This window comes from Myotis myotis, unplaced genomic scaffold (genome assembly GCF_014108235.1).
Source record: "Myotis myotis isolate mMyoMyo1 unplaced genomic scaffold, mMyoMyo1.p scaffold_m19_p_2, whole genome shotgun sequence".
Taxonomy (NCBI): domain Eukaryota; kingdom Metazoa; phylum Chordata; class Mammalia; order Chiroptera; family Vespertilionidae; genus Myotis; species Myotis myotis.
The window spans coordinates 60,042,344-60,063,243 of NW_023416324.1; positions in this window are offsets into that span (position 1 = coordinate 60,042,344).

Sequence of the window (20,900 nt, forward strand, 5' to 3'; positions counted from 1 at the left end):
TAAGATGGATATATGAAGGATAGAGAAATGACACAGGATAAGGGGAGAGGAAGGCATACATTCCCAGAAGATAAAGAAAAGTCACAGAGTACTGGGAAGAAAGAAACATCCTTTCACAGAGGATAGAGAAATGTCTGACAGATGCTGGAAAGAGGGAAACATATTGTCAGAGGAGATAGAGGAATGTTGCAAGATAATGGGAGAGGAAAAGGAGGGCACCATTTGGGTTTTGGACTTTGAAACTGATATTCAGTGAAAGAGTGGGCAATTGGAAAAGCACAGGGTCATAAAATGGGGAAGGGCTCCAATTAGAAGGGAGCATGAAGAGACAAAGAACTATAGCATATATAAACTGGAGACAAAAGGACACAAGACAAATTACAGAGTTACAGATTTTTAGATTTTAGGTTTTTTGGGATTTAGACTTTTTTTTCCCCATTAGAGAGAGAGAGAGTGAGAGAGCAGGTTTTTCCCATTTGGGGGACACCACCCCCCTTGCTCAGATGGAGTTTGTATATGCTTCCAAAAAACTTCCACATTTTTTTCCACATTTTTTTATTAAAGAAGCCTTTTTGTCCACTAGTTTATGCTTAAAACTTTGTGGGATAAGGAACCATGAGAAGTCTGTCCCCGAAACCCACGTTTCATTTTCATATATGATACTAGAGGCCCGGTGCATGAAATTTGTGCACTTGGGTGGGGGGAGGTCCCTCAGCCTGGCCTGGGTCCTCTTGCAGTCTGAGAGCCCTGGGGAGATATCTGGCTGATGGCTTAGGCCCGCTTCCTACAAACACAGACAATAAGCCTATGGGGAGCGGGCCTAAGCTATCGGTCGGACAACCTTAGCACTGCCATGGAGGTGGGAGAGGCTCCTGCCATCACCACTGCGCTCACCAGCTGTGAGCCCAGTTTCTGGCTGAGCAGAGCTCCCCCTGTGGGAGTGAACTGACCAACAGGGGGCAGCCCATGCATTGAGCATCTTCCCCCTGGTGGTCAATGCACATCATAACCACCAGTCATTCTGCCGTTCAGTTAATTTGCATATTAGCCTTTTATTATATAGGACTAGAGGCCCGGTGCACAAATTTTTGTGCACCGGGGGGAAGGGGGGTTCCCTCAGCCCGGCCTGAGCCCTCTCGCAGTCTGGGACCCATAGGGAGATAACGACCTGCTGGCTTAGGCCTGCTCCCGGGTGGCAGAGGGCAGGCCCAATCCCTAGTTGTAGCCCCTGGTCGGGCTCAGAGCAGGACCGATTGGGGAGTTGGGGTGCCGCCCCCTGTCATGAAAAGAGCAGGGCGGATCGGGAGGTTGCGATGCCACCCTCAGTCACGCTCTGGGTAGGGCCAATTGGGGGGTTGGGGCACTGCCCCCGTCACACTCAAGGCAGGGTTGATGGGGAGGTTGCGGCGCCACCCCCTGTCACGCACAGAGCAGAGCCAATCAGGGGGTAGGGACGCTGCCCCCTGTCATGCACAGAGTAGGGCCCATCAGGGGATTTGGGGCTCCGTACCGTGTCACGCACAGAGCAGGGTGGATCAGGGGGTTGGGGAACTCCCCCCTATCAGGCACAAAGCAGGGTTGATCAGGGGGTTGGGGCACCTTCCCCTGTCACGAACAGAGCAGGGCTGAGAGGGAAGTTGTGGCCCCGCCCCCTGTCACACACAGAGCCGCAGGGCGATCAGGGGGTTTGGGCTCTGCCCCCTGTCAAGCTGATCCCAGTGCCGGGAGGCCTCGCGGCTCCGCTGATCCTGGTGCTGGGAGGCATATTACCCTATTCCTATATAGGATAGAGGCGTGGTGCATGGGTGGGGGCCGCCTGGTTTGCCCTGAAGGGTGTCCTGGATCAGGGTGGGGGTCCCCACTGGGGTGCCTGGCCAGCCTGGATGAGGGGATGATGGCTGTTTGCAGCTGGTCACACACCCTTCAGGGTGGGGGTCCCCACTGGGGTGCCTGGCCATTCTGGGTGAGGGGCTGAATGCTGTTTTCAGGCTGGCGGGTGACTGAAGCTCCCAACTGCTCCTTTTTTTCTTTTTTTTTTATTCTGGGCCAGCTTTAGCTCTGACTCCAGCTCTGAGGCCTCTGCTGCTGAAAGCAGGTATCTGGTTTGTTTGTGTTCTATAATCGAAACACTGTATCAACTCCAGCTCTGAGATTCCCGGCTCGCTGAAAGCAGGTTTCTGGGGCTTTGTTTAGCTTCTATATTTGTAACTATGTTTCAAACTGCAAGCTCAGAGGCCAGCAAGGCAGGCGGGGAATGATGGTTTCCTCCGTCACTGAAGCAAGCAATCCTCATGTTAGTTTTAAGCTGCCTGGCTGCCGGCTGCCATCTTGGCAGGTAGTTAATTTGCATATCGCCCTGATTAGCCAATAGGAAGGGTAGCGGACGTACGCTAATTACCATGTTTCTCTTTTATTAGATAGGACTAGAGGCCCGGTGCACAAAAATTTGTGCACTCGGGGGGAAGGGGGGGTCCCTCAGCCCGGCCTGTGCCCTCTCGCAGTCTGGGACCCCTCGGGAGATAACGACCTGCTGGCTTAGGCCTGCTCCCGGATGGCAGAGGGCAGGCCCAATCCCTAGGTGCAGCCCCTGATCGGGCTCAGAGCAGGGCTGATTGGGGAGTTGGGGCACTGCCCCTGTCACACACAGAGCAGGGCCGATCAGGGGGTTGGGGCGCCACACCCTGTCACACACAGAGCCGCAGGGCGATCAGGGGGTTGGGGAGCTCCCTCCTATTAGGCACAGTGCAAGGCTGATCAGGGGGTTGGGGCGCCTTCCCCTGTCACAAACAGAGCAGGGCGGATAGGGAGGTTGTGGCCCCGCCCCCTGTCACACACAGAGGCACAGGGCGATCAGGGGTTTTGGTCGATGCCCCCTGTCACATTGATCTCCGGTGCCGGGAGGCCTCGCAGCTCCGCTGATCCTGGTGCTGGGAGGTATATTACCCTTTCACTATATAGGATAGAGGCCTGGTGCATGGGTGGGGCTGGCTGGTTTGCCCTGAAGGGTGTCCTGGATCAGGGTGGGGGTCCCCACTGGGGTGCCTGGCCAGCCTGGATGAGGGGATGATGGCTGTTTGCAGCTGGTCACACACCCTTCAGGGTGGGGGTCCCCACTGGGGTGCCTGGCCATTCTGGGTGAGGGGCTGAGGGCTGTTTTCAGGCTGGCGGGTGACTGAAGCTCCCAACTGCTCCTTTTTTTCTTTTTTATTCTGGGCCAGCTTTAGCTCTGAGGCTCCAGCTCTCAGGCCTCCGCTGCTGAACACAGGTTTCTGGCCTTTGTTTACCTTCTGTATTTGAAACAGTGTTGCGATCCTGCTGGCTGAAGCCCGGGGACTAAAGCAGGTTTCTGGGGTTTTGTTTAGCTTCTATATTTGTAACATAGTTGCTTAGAGTTGCAGCTCAGAGGTTGGCAGCGGCAGGCAGGGAACGTTGGAGTCCTCCGTCACTGAAGCAAGCAAGTGTCATGTTCGCTTCCAGTTGCCTGGCTGCCGGCCGCCATCTTGGCTGGCAGTTAATTTGTATATCGCCCTGATTAGCCAATGGGAAGGGTAGAAGGGTAGTGGTCGTACGCTAATTATCATGTTTCTCTTTTATTAGATAGGATAACAGATCCTCTTGCTAAGAACCTATGAAGACACTGCTGTTTTTGTGAGTCTGGTAGAGGAAACTGCATATTGCTACTTTGATATGTTTTCTTATTTGACTTTTTATTAAGAGACTTGAGGCCCAGTGCATGAGAATTCATACACTGGAGGGGGTATACCTCAGCCCAGCCTGCCCCCTCTCACAGTCTTGGAGCCCTCAGGGGCAGAAGGCAACCTAGCGATCAGTGGAAGGCAATGCCCCATCACACCTCTGCTGCTGCCATTGCTGCCAGGTGGCCCTGGTTACCTGAGCCTCGGGCAGCCCTGGGCAGCTGGGGGGCTGAGGGGACTGGGGAACTCTGGAGGCAGGTGTGTGGAGCGACCAGGCCTGCCTGGGAGCAGCCCTGGCCTTGCTGAACACCTGCAGCCCCAGTGGGGCTGAGGGGACTGGGAGCTCCCATCTTGTATCTTGTAGCTATGGGCACTGCCATCTTTGAGACCGGGACAGTCAATTAACATATTGCCTCCTTACTGGTTGTGGGCACCATCATCCTTTGCGATGGGATGAAGGTCAATTAGCATAGTCCCTCTTTATTAGATAGTACTGTTTAACTAGAGTGGAAAGTGGTTTTGGAGGAGAAAAAAATGAAACCATTGGAAGATAACCAATTAATACATTAAGGAATAATTACCATGTATTTGCCAGGTAGTGGTCTCTTGAGATTAGGGAGGCTCTTTGCTAATATGGATCTAAAATGATTAAATCAAACTAGAAAGTTCATCAGGTTTCTGCAGGTTCTCTGGTAGATTTCTTTTAGGGTAATTTTAAGCTACCAGATGGCTGTGGCCTTACATGTCTCCTAGCACCTGATAGGTACTTAGTTGTTAATGACTGTGATCATGGGGTTAATGAGAATGATAGGAACTGAATATGCCTAAGAGGAGGCCAAGTTTAATACACCATAGATCTGTATTAATACACAATAGATCTGGTCTTAGAGATCTTAAAGCAGTTACTGTAAGGACCTGAAGAAACTAGGGATATCATATAGAGGTCCAGAACTAATGGCACAAAATACTGGCTAGTTCTTTTATCTTCAGAAAGAATGATTGGACATAGCAATATTCTTTTTGAAAGTACATGAAATCATAATTATACATACATGCAAGCTAGATGCATGTCAATGAGAACTAGAGGAAAAGTGCACTGTCATGATTATAAAATTAAATCTGAGTCCTGGAAATTATGTTTTAATATGTATTGAGTCTTAAAAAAAATTTTATTTGTCTTAAAAAAAATTATCATTGTGCCTTGATTTCTATCCTAAAATTAGGAATAGCCTGATTTCTTTTTTAGAAGCAAAATTATTTTATGCCCTTTTCTCTTTTCAATATCTTGATCCCTCAATATAGCATAAATATGAATTCCTCCCATCCCCCTCTCCATAAACTAATGGTGCCATCACATTCTCCCTAACCTTCCCACACATACCTAAAAAGTAGAGAAAAGTCACATTTGAACCAGTTGACTGGGAGCTAATTCTAGGCTCTGTAGCGGACTTTGCCTAGTAGTGTGGAGAAAGATGCTGAAACCACTACAAAGGGGTTGAAACTATGAGTGGGCAGTAGCTCTGCTCAACTCTGGTAATTTCATCAACTGGCTTATCTCTGGGCACTGAAAACCAAGGATTGACAGCTTATATTTGAAAGGATTTAAAAATCTGTGTAAAGTATACAAATAATCACTTTAAAATGCAACAGAGAGCTAAGTTTTCTGCAAAGTTTACAAAAAAGAAATCTAGCATGAAAATATATATATATATTTAACAAATTCAATTTTATATGCTTTTAAGAGGTTGAGGAAACCTTCTCCTCCCTGTTGGTCTCTTCTTTCTGACTATCCTGTTTTCCAAATTGCTTCCTGCAGCATTTACTGCATATATCTGAACTGTGATTTGGGCTCTTACCAATGAGGTTAGCTTCTGCGTTTTATAAATGTCTCTCCATCATTTTCTCCTTGTATCTTTACAACCATTTTAAAGCTCTTGTTGGTGGGTAAGTAATGATGAAAGGTAGCAGGCAAGTGACCTCTTGTATATTTCTGGAGAAGTAATTAGTGAGTTAAATCCCCCAGAGACATGGGTGATATATTACAGCATGTAGGTGGTTTGGCACTGCCAATATTACTCCACCCACACAACTCTAATCAACTTATCTATTTTAAAGCAGAGGTAAGACAACAACATTCGATGAGAGAAAATGTGTTTATGAACAATGTATGTGTACTTTCAAGGTTGACACAGAATCTAGAGACATTCATTACATACTTTATGTCACACTGGCAACTGATGGTTGAAGTAGTTTTCAGTAAACTCTTTAATGTCTATTTCAACAAACACTGAAAAGAAGCTCTGAGTTTGGGTTTCACAATAAGAAAAAATAAATAATGCAAACTAGGTATACTCACTCATCACCTTCCTCTGAGGGTAGCCAGGCTTGACATTATCTCCAGAGACGTTTACTGTGGCATAAGTGTGACCAGAAAATTGAACTGCAGAGTAGTGTATTACTTAGAATAGTCAAGGTAGTGGTGCTTATTTCCATGCAAATATTCCATTTCCTGTTGACAATGTCAAAGTAAATATTTAATTGATCTCATTAAACATGTTTGGGTATTTTTACATCAGAGATTGTGAATTTAAAATGAGACTATATTGATTAAAATAAGACAGTGGAATGAAAATTCTTCTAGCACTCTCATGAGCTCTCATAAATATCTTGGCTGAAACCACTTAGCATTTCTATATCTACAGTTCTCAGGCCAATTTGCTAATTGTTAATCAGGAATGATGAACAGCATGTCTGACCTGGGTAGGGAAGATATATTGAGTTCCTATTCCAAAGGAATGTCTTTTTTAATCCTTTAATGGGAACGAATGGAATGCTAATCCACTCCCCACCCCATCTTCCTATCCACTTTCTGGTCTCTGAAGAGTGAATGCAAATGCTTAGTTTGCATTCCACCAGTAGCCATTCAGAGCCTGACTGACATCACTAATTGATCATAGCATTCTTGGCTGTGGATCAGATGTGGTGTCAGAATCCTTGCAGCATAGATCTCTTAAGAAGCAATGTTTAATAGTTCAGAATCAGGCCCTGAGATTAACCTTATGTCAATATTGCCATTGCAACTCTAAACAGACATACTGGCTTCTTAGCTTCATATAGACTGATTTTTAAATTCATATGGACCCTTCCAGATGATAGGAAGCAAATTCTTGTCTTTTTCTCTAGTAGAGGGATAGGTATATGTAGCATATGCAAAATAGAAAAGCAGAGAAAAGTTAGTGTTAAAGGCCAAAACAGATTCTTTGATTTAATCTATTTGCCCTGATACCTATAGTTACTACAAATGCCTATAGATCTCACTTTAGCAAAAGGTTTCCACTGTGCAACATATGCTCATTTCTCCAATGTTCTGCTTTCATTTCTCTTCTCTTGAAAACAAATATCAAATAAGCAAGAATCACCCATGTTTTGTAAGACTGGGAAAGTGGGGATGGGTAATGCATGGATGAGAAATAGTGATGGCTTCAGCTTAGTTTATATTCATTCATCCATTATTTTATTCAGTAGCTACTTAACATCTGTGATATGCCAGCTGTAGTGAGCATTACAGGAATGCAGCAGTGAGCCAAATAGACTTAAAGAGCTTATGGTTTGAAATTAAAGGGAAAAAATAATCAATTGATGTGCAAATATGTAAATACAAATTGTGATAAGCCCTATTAAAAAAAACAGAGGGACTCAAAAAAACAGAGCCAGAGAACTGGGATGTAAGGTTTAGATTAAACTCTGAAGACTGAGTCGGATTTAGTCAGGTGGAGAGTAGATGTGAGAAAAGTAAGAAGAACCTCCCAGGCAGAGGGAATAATGTGCCAAGTCCTTCAGGCAAGAGGTATATTATATCTAGGAAGATTTGAGTGCAAGTAGAGAGCAAAGTGAGGGTGAGATGCCTGTAAGTAGTGGAAGATGATGATAGAGGGGATAACTGGAGAGGTAGGGGTTAATGATGATTTTAAAATATTAGTTTTCACCCTTTGAATGAGTATCTTGCTGTTCACTGAGACTGCACAGACTGGGAAAAGACTAGCTATTGAGGCTCTAAGGCGTGAATTTTGTGTAATTCCTACACCAGTGAGTTTTCCATATAGAGTAGAGTTGGCAAATACACAGTCGGGTATACTTATCTGGATCTCTAAGGAGTAGAAATGTAAATATGAGGGTCATTAACATATATCCACTCCTTCTGATTACGTTCCTAAAGATTCATTCAACTCAATTGAGACTTTCCTGTCTACCTTCTCATACATAGGGCCAGTATCTTATTACAGACAGCTTTTATATTTTGTAAATATAAAAAGTTGGTTTCTAAATTATAAGACAAGTATGGAGGTGGTGAGAGTGGTTGGAGTTTACTAACATGAATGGAGCAAATCTTATGTGCCAAGTATGAGACTATTACTTTATACACACTATTTCATCTAATGAATCCCATGCCCTGGGAAATATGCATCATTACACGGGGTGGGGGGTGGGGGGGAGGGATGGAGGCTCAGAAATATAGAAGAACCTAATCAAGATCCTTCAGCAATTAGTGATTCTGAAGACTAGCTTTTTTCACTGTGATAAGTTCTTCTCAAAGCTTTCAAAATAGTAATGATTGTATGAAGTATATAAGATATCCAAATGTGATATTTCAGATGTTATCTTTTTTCTTCCACTTAGAATACCAATTAATTTAATTTTAAAAAGAATATGATTTATGGTTAAATTAAATCATATTTTAAATAATTATGTTACTGGATAATAATGCATTTAGAAATTTTTAATCACCAAACTTCTACTGAACATTGATTATATGCTAAGGAACTATATAAAGAATGCTGTGAAAATACAAATACAAACAACTGATATTCCATACCCTCAATGTACTCCTCCTCTAGTAGGAAGGACAGAGAAATATTGTGTGATATTTATCAGTGGATATGTATGTTCAAGCATTGTGCTACAATTTATAGACTTTGCATCATGTTCTATTTTAATTATATAGATTTGAGAACTAGTCCATATTTATTTGCCCTTGAAGTTAGATATTGTCAAAACACATATAAAATTTTTAAATGATTTACCTTTTACTTGGGGGGGATAAATTTCAAACAAAAGATATTTCAATTTAAATAAGTTTTATTATAGAATTTAACTATCACTTTCTTTGAGCTATACTTAAAAACAAAACAAAACAAAACAGGAAAACCTCTCTTCAGATGTAGGTTGATCACCATCTAAGTTGAATTTCTATTTTTTAAATAGAAAGGAAAATGTTAGTAAAAGAGGCCAAGGTTCTTATAATATCTTACAGATCTTTGTTTCATATTTTGAAAGTTCAACATTAGTTGAAAGGAGGTTAGTCTTCATGAAATCAAGAGTGTTTATACTATTTAATCAAAGCTGAGGTTAAAGGGAGGTTCTGGTTGTCCTTGACTGTCTTTAGAACCCAAACAATGTATATTTGAAAATAAAACTTTTCACAGATAAAACTTTCTAATATTTTTGAATCACATGGATACATGTATGTCACATTATTAAAACAAAAACAAAAACATGATTTAATAATACACAGAGAGCCCTAACTGGATTGGCTCAGTGGGTAGAGTGTCGGCCTGTGGACTCAAGGGTCCCAGGTTTGATTCCGGTCAAGGGCATGTACCTTGGTTGGGAGCACATCCCCAGTAGGGGGCGTGCAAAAGGCAGCTGAATCGATGTTTCTCATTGATGTTTCTAACTCTGTATCCCTCTCCCTCTCCCTTCCTCTCTGTAAAAAATCAATAAAACAAAAAAAATAATATACAGAGAAATTTTGTACATTTGTACATTGTAAATTTGTGCATTGGTACTCCACTATGTACCAGACACCATACTTAGACACTGTCTGCACAAAGATGGTGTATTTCAACCTGTTTTTAAGAAACTCACATCTATTGAGGGAGGGAGGCAGATAAAACAAATATTCTAATGCTGAAAGCTGAACAAGTGATCAGACAGAATGACCTAGATCTGTGTGATATAAGGAAGAGAAAATAGAGACTTAAGAATAAAGGGAAAGAGAGTGGAAGAGAGGAAAAGGAGAGAAAGAAGGGAGTGAGAAAAGAAGAGGGAAAGAAAGAGGAAAGAAGAATGTAGAAAGGAAGATTAGAAGGAAAAAGAGATCTACAGAAAAACAAAGTATTGCACCTAACTCTCTTTTTAAAAAAATACTTATTAAGCTCAATCATACTCATGCCTGTTTGTGTACCTATGTATGAGTGTCTTTTGGGTACAGACACAGATGTTAGATTAATGGGTTTTAATATATATGCATTCTTAATTTAACTACCACCAGGTTGTTTTACAAAATGGCTGTATCAGTTTACAACCCAAACAGTAGCAAACAGTAGCAAAAAGTTTATATTTCCCCATTCTCACCAGTGCTTGCTATTTTTATTATTTTAATTTTATTTATCTTATTTTTTTGTGCAGAGAGTAGCTTTCAAATACATATTAATCTTTTTAATTTTCTTATAGTTAAGTGCTTATTCACATCTTTTGCTCAGTTATCTATTTTATAGAGTGCAGTATATGAATTCTTGGTCATGTATTTTTTTTTAATACGATTTTTTAAAATAATTTTTTTTCTTTCTTTTCTTTATTGAATTTTTAGAGAATGGAAATGAGAGAGAGAGAGAGAGACAGAGAGAGAGAGAGAGAGAGAGAGAGAGATCAATGTGACATCCATCAGTTGCCTCCTGCATACACCTTGAATCAGGCTCAAAACTATAACCTGGATATGTGCTCTGACTGGGACTCAAAACCCCCAAATTTTGGTGTATAGGACGACACTTCAACCAACTGAGCCACACCAGCCAGAGCCAGTTATGTGTTTTTTAATTTTCTTTCTTATGTATCCCAGTCTTTTTAAAACTATATCTGGGGTATATTTCACTTTATAATTTTGATTACATGTTTCATTCCTAAAATTGTAATTATTTTTACAGCTTCTACTTCCTTGTTCTTAAGAATTACATCTCATGTTTCCTTATCTGTATCTAACAATTGTAATATCTGACATGCTTGGTGGAATCTAAAGCCATTGTTGTTTTATATTCTGGGTGTCTTGTTGCCTCATATTCTTGGTAGTCTTTGGGGCTGAGTTCATTATGACATCTTAATCTGTAGGTATCCTGCAGACCTAAGAAGACACTTTGCTCCAGTGAGGATTTCTCTTTTTCATGATGATCATGCTGTTAACACAGAATGCAAAAAATGTGAGAGTGTACATGCTTATTAATTTACATTTTTGATGTGTTCACAAAAGCTGATTTACTCTGATCACTTTTAGTGGAAATAAAATTTCTGGAGGCTGTCCAAAACTTTATGGGAAATACATTAAGGGGTATTACTGGGAGTTACCTGAAAGAGATGAATATAGAACATCAACTAAAATATGCTATAATCTAGGGTTTTAGTGTCTTTTAAGAATTGGTTCTGGAGTGGGAGAGTGTGAGTGAGTGAGGGGGTGAACGGGGAGTGTGTGGATGTGTGTGTGTGTGTGTCTGAGTGAGGGACAGCTAGAACTTGCAGGACCTTCGGGGGCTGGAGGGCTGGGCTCGCCTAGCTGGGCAGCCTCTGCTACAACAGTAATCTCTCCCAGAGTGCTGGCTCTGCTTCAGAGGCCATGCCATCTTGAAGGGGAGAGCAGCAGTGACTGGGAGCCCAACCTCACCTTCACCCAGGGTGCCCTCAGACACTACCTGTGTCTACAGCTACACAAGTCAGGGAATGGATGCCTCAGCTGTTAACCCACAGACACCCAGACTCTAGCCTCCCTGGCTGAGGGCTGCTGTGAGTTCTGGAAAGCTCTCTCCTCCTGCCAGCCAGATGCTTTAGCCCCAGGCACCACAACTGCATGAACAGCCACAACCCAGGAATGCGCAGAAAGCAAGCAGCCTCCTCCCGCCACCATGCAGGGAGCAAGCAGCTGCCGCCAGGAACAGCATGAGGAGTGAGCAGCCGCCACCCAGCAACCTTGTGGGGATCAGCCTCCACGACCACCTGGGGAGCAGCTGCTGCCCCGTGACCAAGTGGGCTGCAGCCTCCACCCAGTGACTGCATGGGGAGAAGCTGTCATGCAACTGCCCAAAGGGCAGCTGCCCCACGACCTCCCTGGGAGCAGCCACCACCCCACAGCTATCCAAGGAGCAGCCGCTGCCCCATGACCACAAGTAGAGCAGCTTCCACCTACGACCAAGCAACCTGCTACAAAGCTCTCAGCTGCAACCACATGCCCTGTGTAATTTAACACCTAGATCCTTCAGTGAGAACAAAAATGGGGAGACAGAAGATCAACCCCCAAAGGAAAGAAAAGAAGGAATAACCAGGAACGGAACTAAATGAAATGGAGGCATACAATATATCAGAAAAAATTTAAGAATAAGGGTCATACAGTTAATAAACCAGATGAATGAGAAAATCAACAACCTATACAACAATGGTTCTCAACCTGTGGGTCGCGACCTTTTTGGGGTTCGAATGACCCTTTCACAGGGGTTGCCTAAGACCATCGGAAAACACATATATAATTACAGATTGTTTTTGTGATTAATCACTATGCTTTAATTATGTCAATTTGTAACAATGAAAATACATCCTGCATATCAGATATTTACGATTCATAACAGTAGCAAAATTACAGTTATGAATTAGCAACGAAAATAATTTTATGGAGGGTTGGAGGGAGACCGCGTGGTAGAGAGCTGCGTCCCTTGGGGCAGGCACAGCCCCTGACTGGGGAAAGGAGATCGCGGGGTTCCTGGCGCCGGGGGATTTGAGATCTGGGTTCTGTGATCACGGAGGACTGAGCCTAAAGGGGGCAGCCTGAAGAGCTGACCAGAGCATGCAGTGCTGGTAAGAGAAGAGCTTACAGAGACTCAGCCTTCCCCGTTTCCGTGGCCGGCATTTGTTTGTTTTCACTGAATCCTGTTCATAACACATTTCGGATGCAGATACTCACCTGTGCTGAAGAGAGGGAAAATGTGCGGACGAGTGGAATCTGGGGAGAGGCTGAGGAGAGGGGGGTGGCTGGGAGAGGTGGCAGTGAATTGAGTGCTGAGACACCCCTGGGCCCAGGGGCGGGGCAGCCATTCTCTCCGGAGGGTGGGATTCCTCTACCTAGCCCCCAGGCAAGGAGCACAGCCACACCCAGATTCCACCCTGAACGAGATCAAGGATTAAAATACTCTGATCAGTTCCTGGGAGTTAACAGGGTCTGGCCTATAGAGGGATTTTCAATCCCAGCAACAACACAGAGCAGGTAATGATTAAGGAACCAGCTCTGGGCAGTGGACCTCCCCAAACCAGTTTTAAGTGCAATAGAGATGATAAACCCAAGCTACTGGACAGAGAGGCCCTATAGCCTCAGAGGCCAACCCAAAAACACTGCCACCCAGAGGCTGAGCCACAAACTGACTCTTAGCTAAATACAAATTAAGGCAGTCTGGGACACAAATACGGCCTGCTTTAAAATCAGGACTGTGGTTTACAACACGGAAGAACAGTGTATCGCAGGGAAATTCAACACTCTCCTGAATACCTGGCAGGACTAAGTTCCTAGTACGTGGTGCCTTGTTGTGTTGTATATTGTGCCTTTAAATCAACGCAGCAGATCCAAGCAACAGCAGCCTCCTGAGCACCACACCCTCTGTCTGAGGAACAGCACCTGTACGTGAAGCCTCCCCCCACCAGCCAGAAGAGCCACCACAGCTGTGAACAGCACCCACCAGAGGAGCTGTTGCCAACTGAGGAACAGCTGCTACCCCAAATGCCCGAGGAACAACCACAGCCCAAGGAGCCACTGCCACCCAGGGAGCAACCACTGAACGACTCAACATCTAGATATGTCAGTGAGATCAAACATGGGTAGACAGAGAAACCCCCAAAGGAAAGAAAAGGAGGACTCGCCAGAAAAGCTGCTAAGTGATACAGAGGCATGCAACATGACAGAAAAAGAATTCAGAATAAGGGTTCTAGAGTGCATAAACCGGATGGAGGAAAAAATCGACAACATATACAAGAAGCAAGAAGAAACAGATGAAAAAATCAGCTACTTATGCAAGAAGCAAGTAGAAATAGATGAAAAAATCAACAACTTAAGGAAGACCCAAGAAGAAATGAAGAGCGATATAGCTGCAATAAAAAACACCATTGAAAGTATCAACAGTAGACTAGGAGAAGCAGAGGACTGAATTAGTGAATTAGAGGACAAGGAAGCCAAATACACCCAAACTGTACTGCAATGGGAGAAAAAAATTAAAAGACAGGAGGAGAGCCTAAGGGAGCTTTGGGACAACATGAAACGAAACAACATATGAATAATAGGGGTGCCAGAACAACAGAAAGAGGAACAAGGATTAGAAAACCTAATCAAAGAAATAATATCAGAAAACATCCCTGAGGTGGGGAAGAAAAAAGTCACACAAGCCCAGAGAGTCCCAAACAAGGTGAAGCCGAAAAGACCCACACCAAGACACATCATAATTACCATGGCAAATGTTCAAAACAAAGAGAGAATCTTATAGGCTGCAAGAGAGAGACGGAAAGTTACATACAAGGGATCTCCCATTAGATTATCAAATGATTTCTCAACAGAAAAACATCAGGACAGAAAAGAATGGACGGAAATTTACAAAGTGATGCAAAGCAAAGGACTGAATCCAAGAATACTCTATCCAGCCAGGCTATCATTCAAAATTGAAGGGGAAATAAGAAGCTTCACAGACAAAAAAAGGCTAAGGGAGTTTATCACCACCAAGCCAGCAATGCAAGAAATGCTAAAGAGACTGGTGTAAAAAGAAGAAATAAAAAGCTCAGAAAGAAAACAGCCACACACACACACACACAAAAAGAAATGGCTACAAACAAATACCTTTCAATAATAACTTTACATGTAAACGGACTAAATGCTCCAACCATAAGATATTGAGTAGCTGAATGGATAAAAAAACATGGCCCATACATTTGCTGTCTACAAGAGACCCACCTCATTAGAAGGGACTCACACAGACTGCAAGTGAAGGGATGGAAAAATATCTTTCAGGCAAATGGAAAGGAAAAGAAAACTGGGGTAGCAATACTTATATCGGACAAAATAGACCTCAAAACGAAGGCCATAACAAGAGATAAGGAAGGCCACATCATAATAATAAAGGGATCAATACAACAAGAAGATATAACCCTGGTAAACATATATGCACCCAATGCAGGAGTACCCAAATACATAAAAAAACTCCTGGAAGATATCAAAGGAGAGATCGACAACAATACAATCATAGTAGGGGACTTTAATACACCACTGACATCACTGGATAAATCCTCTAGACAAACACCCAGCAAAGAAACAGCAATTCTAAATGACTCACTAGATCAGATGGACTTAATTGACATCTTCAGAACGCTTCACTGCAAAGCCACGGAATATACATTCTACTCAACTGCTCATAAGACACATTCAAAAATAGACCACATATTGGGTCACAAACAAAGTCTCCCAAAATTCAAGAAGATTGAAATCATACCAAGCATCATCTCAGACCACGATAGCATAATATTAGAAATAAACTACAATAAACACAATCAAAAAAATTCAAATACTGGGAGACTGAATACCATGCTATTAAGCAATGATTGGGTTTCCAAAGAGATCAAAGAAGAAATTAAAAGCAGCCTGGAAACAAATGAAAATGAAAACACAACAATCCAAAACCTATGGGACACAGTGAAAGCAGTCCTGAGAGGGAAATTCATAGCATTACAGGCCTACCTCAAAAAAAAAACAAACAAAAAAAAACCTGGTAATAAATTACGTTACTCTACAATTTAAAGAATTGGAAAGAGAGTAAGAAGAACAACAGCCCAGAGTGAGCAGAAGGAAGGAGATAATAAAGATCAGAGCAGAAATAAATGACATAGTGATAAAAAACAAAAATAATACAAAAGATCAATGAAACCAAGAGCTGGTTCTTTGAAAGGATAAACAAGATTGATGAACTTCTAGCCAGGCTCACCAAGAAGCAAAGAGAGAGGACCCAAATAAACAAAATCAGAAATGAAAGAGGCAAAATAACAACAGATCCTATAGAAATACAAAGGATTGTAAAAAAAAAACCAAAAACATACTACAAACAACTCCATTCCAATAAACTAATCAACCTAGAGGAACTAGACATATGCCGAGAAAAATATGACCTTACAAAACTCAATCAAGAAGAATCAGAAAATCTCAACAGGCCGATAACTAAGGAGGAAATTGAAGCAGTCATCAAAAAACTTCCAGCAAACAAAAGCCTGGAGCCAGATGGCTTCACAGGGGAATTTTACCAAACATTCAAAGAAGAACAAAAACCTATTCCAAAGAACTCAGACTATTCCAAAAAATTCAAAAGGAAGGCACACTTCCTAGCTCTTCCTATGAAACCAGCATTACTCTAATCCCAACACCAGATAGAGACACTACAAAGAAAGGGAATTACAGGCCAATATCCCTGAGGAACATAAAATCCTCAACAAAATTCTAGCAAATCAGATCCAGCATTCCATTAGAAAGATTATACACCTTGACCAAGAGGGATATATTCCAGGGATGAAAGGATGGTAAAATATTCACAAATCAATACACGTGATACATCACATAAACAAATTCAGAGACAACAATTACATAATCATATCAATTGATGCAGAAAAGGCATTTGACAAAATCCAACACCCTTTCCTGATAAAAACTCTTAGCAATGTGAGAATAGAGGGATAATATCTTAACATAATAAAAGCCTTATATGACAAACCTACAGCCAACATCATATTCAATGAGCAAAAACTAAACTCATTTCCCCTAAGAACAGGAACAAGAGAGGGATGCCCACTTTCACCACTCTTGTTTGACATAGTACTGGAAGTGCTAACCATAGCGATCAGACAAGAAGAAAAAATAAAAGGCATCTAAATTAGAGAAGAAGAAGTAAAACTGTCATTATTCACAGATGAAATGATATTATACATAGGAAACCCTAAAGACTCCATCAAAAAACTACTAGACTTAATAAATGAATTTGCTTATATAGCAGGATACAAAATTAACACCCAGAAATTTATTCATTTTTACAAACAAATAATAAACACACGGAAAGAGAAGCTAAAAAGCAATACTATTTACTATTGCAACACAAAAATTAAGGTACTTAGGAATAAATTTAACCAAGGAGGTAAAGGACCTGTATTCAGAAAATTACAGGATGCTGAAAAAAGAGATAGAGGAAGACATAAACAAATGGAAGAATATACCGTGTTCATGGATTGGTAGAATCAACATCATTAAAAAGTTCATACTGCCCAAAGCAATCTATAGATTCAATGCAATCCCCATTAAAATACCAACAGCATACTTCAAAGACCTAGAAAAAACTCTCCAAAAATTCATCTGGAATAAAAAAAGACCCTGAATACCTGCAGCAATCTTGAGAAAGAAGAACAAAGTTGGAGGGATCATAATACCAGATATCAGGCTATACTACAAAGCCACTGTTCTCAAAACTGCCTAGTACTGGCACTGGAACAGACATATAGACCAATGGAACAGAACAGAGAACCCAGAGATCAACTTAAGCCATTATCAACTTCAGCCAATTAATATTTGACAAAGGAGACAAGAGCATACAATGGAGTCAAGACAGTCTCTTCAATAAATGGTGTTGGGAAAATTGGACAGATACTTTCAAAAACATGAAACTAGATCAGCAACTTATACCATACACAAAAATAAACTCAAAATGGAAAAAGGACTTAAATGTAAGACAGGAAACCATAAACAATCTTAGAAGAAGCCATAGGCAGCAAAATAGCAGACATTTGTCCATAGCAATATCTTTACCAACACAACTTCTAGGGAAATGGAAACTAAGGAGAAAAAAAAAAATTGGACTATATCAAAATAAAGCACTTGGCACAGAAAAAGAAACCATCAACAAAACAACAAGAAAGCCCACTGCATGGGAGAACATATTTGCCAATGTTATCTCTGATAAGGGCTTAATCTCCAAAATTTATAGGGAACTCATACAACTTAACAAAAAGAAGACAAACAACCCAATCAAAAAATGGGCAAAAGACATAAATAGTCACTTTTCAAAAGAAGCCAGAAGGGCAAGAAACATAAGAAAACATGCTCAAAGTCACTAATCATATGAGAGATGCAAATCAAGACAACAGTGAGGTACCATCTCACTCCTGTCAGAATGGCTATCATCAAAAAATCAACAAACAACAAGCGCTGGGAGGATGCGGAAAATAAAGGAACCCTCTTGCACAGCTGGTCAGAATGCAGACTGGTGTAGCCACTGTGGAAAACAGTATGGCATTTCCTCAAAAAATTGATAATGGAACTTCCATTTGGCGCAGTAATCCTAGTTCCAGGAATATAGCTCAAGAAAACGGAACCACCAATGAGAAAGGATATATGCACCCCTATGTTCATAGCAGCGCAATTTATAATAGATAAGATTTGGAAACAGCCTAAGTGCCCATCAGCAGATGAGTGGATTAGAAAACTGCTACAACTATGTAATGGAATACTACACTGCTGTAAAAAAAAGAATTCTTACTATTTGCAACAGCATGGATGAAACTGGAGAACATTATGCTAAGTGAAATAAGCCAGTCAGAGAAAGATAAATATCACATGATCTCACTCATTTGTGGAATATAATGAACAACATAAACTGATAAATAAAAACAGAATCAGAGTCATAGAAGCATCAAACAGACTGTCCATCCTATGAGGTGAGAGGTTAAGAGAGCAACCAAAGGACTTGTATGCATGCATATGAGTATAACCAATAACACAGATGGGTGGGGAGGGGCGGGGGACATGTGCTGGAGTTTGGGGGTGGCGGGGAGAGGTCAATGGGTGGTTATGTAATATATTAAACAGAAAAGAATTTAAATTAAAAAAAAAATAAAGTAAATTGGTTCTGATCTGGCAAGTGTGGCTCAATTAGTTGCCCCATACACCAAAAGGTCACGGGTTTGATCACTATTTGGGGCACTTGCTGGGGGCAACTGATAAATACTTCTCTCTCACATCAATGCATCAATGTTTCTCTCCCTCTCATCCTTCACTCTTGTAATAATAATAATAATAATGATAATAATAATAATAGGTTCTTGTGGAAACCAGGCAGTATTGTGAAAAAATGCTATGTATCAAAATGCTTTTCTTGATATTTGAGATAAGTTTTTCTAAATTCTATGCTAATTTTTTATGTTAATTTTGTGGTATTTTCTGCCATTTGAAGGTTTTTTTTTTTCCTGAAAAAGAGAGACTTATTCCCATAAGAAATATCCAAACCTGTAGAGAATTTTTATGAGTTTATTTGAGCCAAACTGATGACAATTTTATGGAATGGATTGAGAAAATGTCTGGCAAATGGCAGTTTTACCACTGATTTTATACATCAAAATCAAAGGAGATGACATGAAATACATTGGTGATAGATAGGGGGGTGTAATCTCTGGGACTGATAAAAAGCAAAATGGAGAGACAAACCCTTCTTTTGCACAGGATAGTTAACAGTTAACAATTAACAGATAACAATAACAATGAGGGGTTTCCTGGCCTGCGCTCTGGTGCACTGATTGTGCCCTGAGGGGTCTGGAAAAGAAAATTGCCCTAACATTCCAAAGGTTTGTTATTATAGATGCAAAAACACAACAGATAGGCTCAGTTAAGGTAAAGATTGACCTTTGTCAGGGAAAATAATAGCCTCTAGGACATAACTAACCACCATGACTTGTTTTTTGTTTGTTTTGTTTTGTTTTGTTTTGTTTTTAGGAAGTTTTCATTTCAGACCAGTCTATGTCGTTACTTTTGGTCTCTGAGTTAGAAGACCCACCATGCAGGCCTCCCCTGAACTTGACAAGTTTAGTATGTGGCCCATTTTTTGCCCACAGAGTGTTACAATACAAATATATTGAACTCCTACATTTATTTTACATTATTTCAGAAATTAAAACAGAATTAAAGGTGCCTATAATGAGAGACTAATAATTATACAAGGGTATAGAAATCTAAAGCCAAAGGAGGATTTTTCTCTATTGTGTCATTTGTGACTGTTGGGAAGTTAAGTGTCATGTGTACATGTTGAGAGGTTTGCTTGGATTAAGTTGGAATATCTTCTCCTTTTCAGATTATTGATGTCCAGGTGACACTAAAAGGAAAATCACAAGAAAGTTTGCTGCCAATTCGTAAGTGCTTGAGCATAAAGTCAAAAATAAGAAACTACAATAACATTGTTAAGTGTGACAATAATGCTTGCTGATTAGTAGAAAGAAGGAAAAAGTGAATTAAAAATCTCCCATTGTAGCCTGGCCGGCATGGCCCAATGCTTGAGTTTCTACCTATGAACCAGGAGGTCAGGGCTGGATTCCTAGTCAGGGCACATGCCTGGGTTGTAGGCTCCATCCCCAGTGTGTGGTGTACAGGAGGCAGCTGATTAATGATTCTCTCTCATCATTAATGTTTCTATCTCTCTCCTCCTCCCTTCCTCTCTGAAATCAATAAAAATATATATATTTAAAAACAAATCTCCCATTGTAGATCAAGGTAGAAGAAACATGTTAAATTGAAAATAATAGTCAGAATTCATGACTATTGAGGAGAAAGTGAAGTTTTTGCTCAATTGCTACAATGATTTAAATATCATCTTCTCTTTGTATCATTCTATTTATATCTAATAGATTGTTGCATGAATTATTACATACCCAAACCTCTAGTTTGGGTTCTCTAATATACTAATATCCTTCACTGAAAGGAATCAGGGCTCCTTGTAGAAGAGATCATTCCATGATTGGGGCAAGAGTTTTCAAGATGAATATTTAAGTGTGATAGATAAAAGTCTTGTCTATCAATACAATCATTCCTTTGGTACTCGGGAATGCACACACACACACAGAGACACATATGGACTCAGATCAGGGGTGGGTGGTCAAATCATTCAATAAGTAAAAGGAAGTGAAGAATTTTATTTGTTTCAGTGGTAAAATACCTTCCCAATTGGTTGGTTTGAATTGATGTTGAGATCCACCTAAGATGTAAACGATATTTCACTTGCTGAATTGATACTTTAAAAACATAACATTGAGGAGAGGATTTTAAATTTGTCTGAAGTTTGG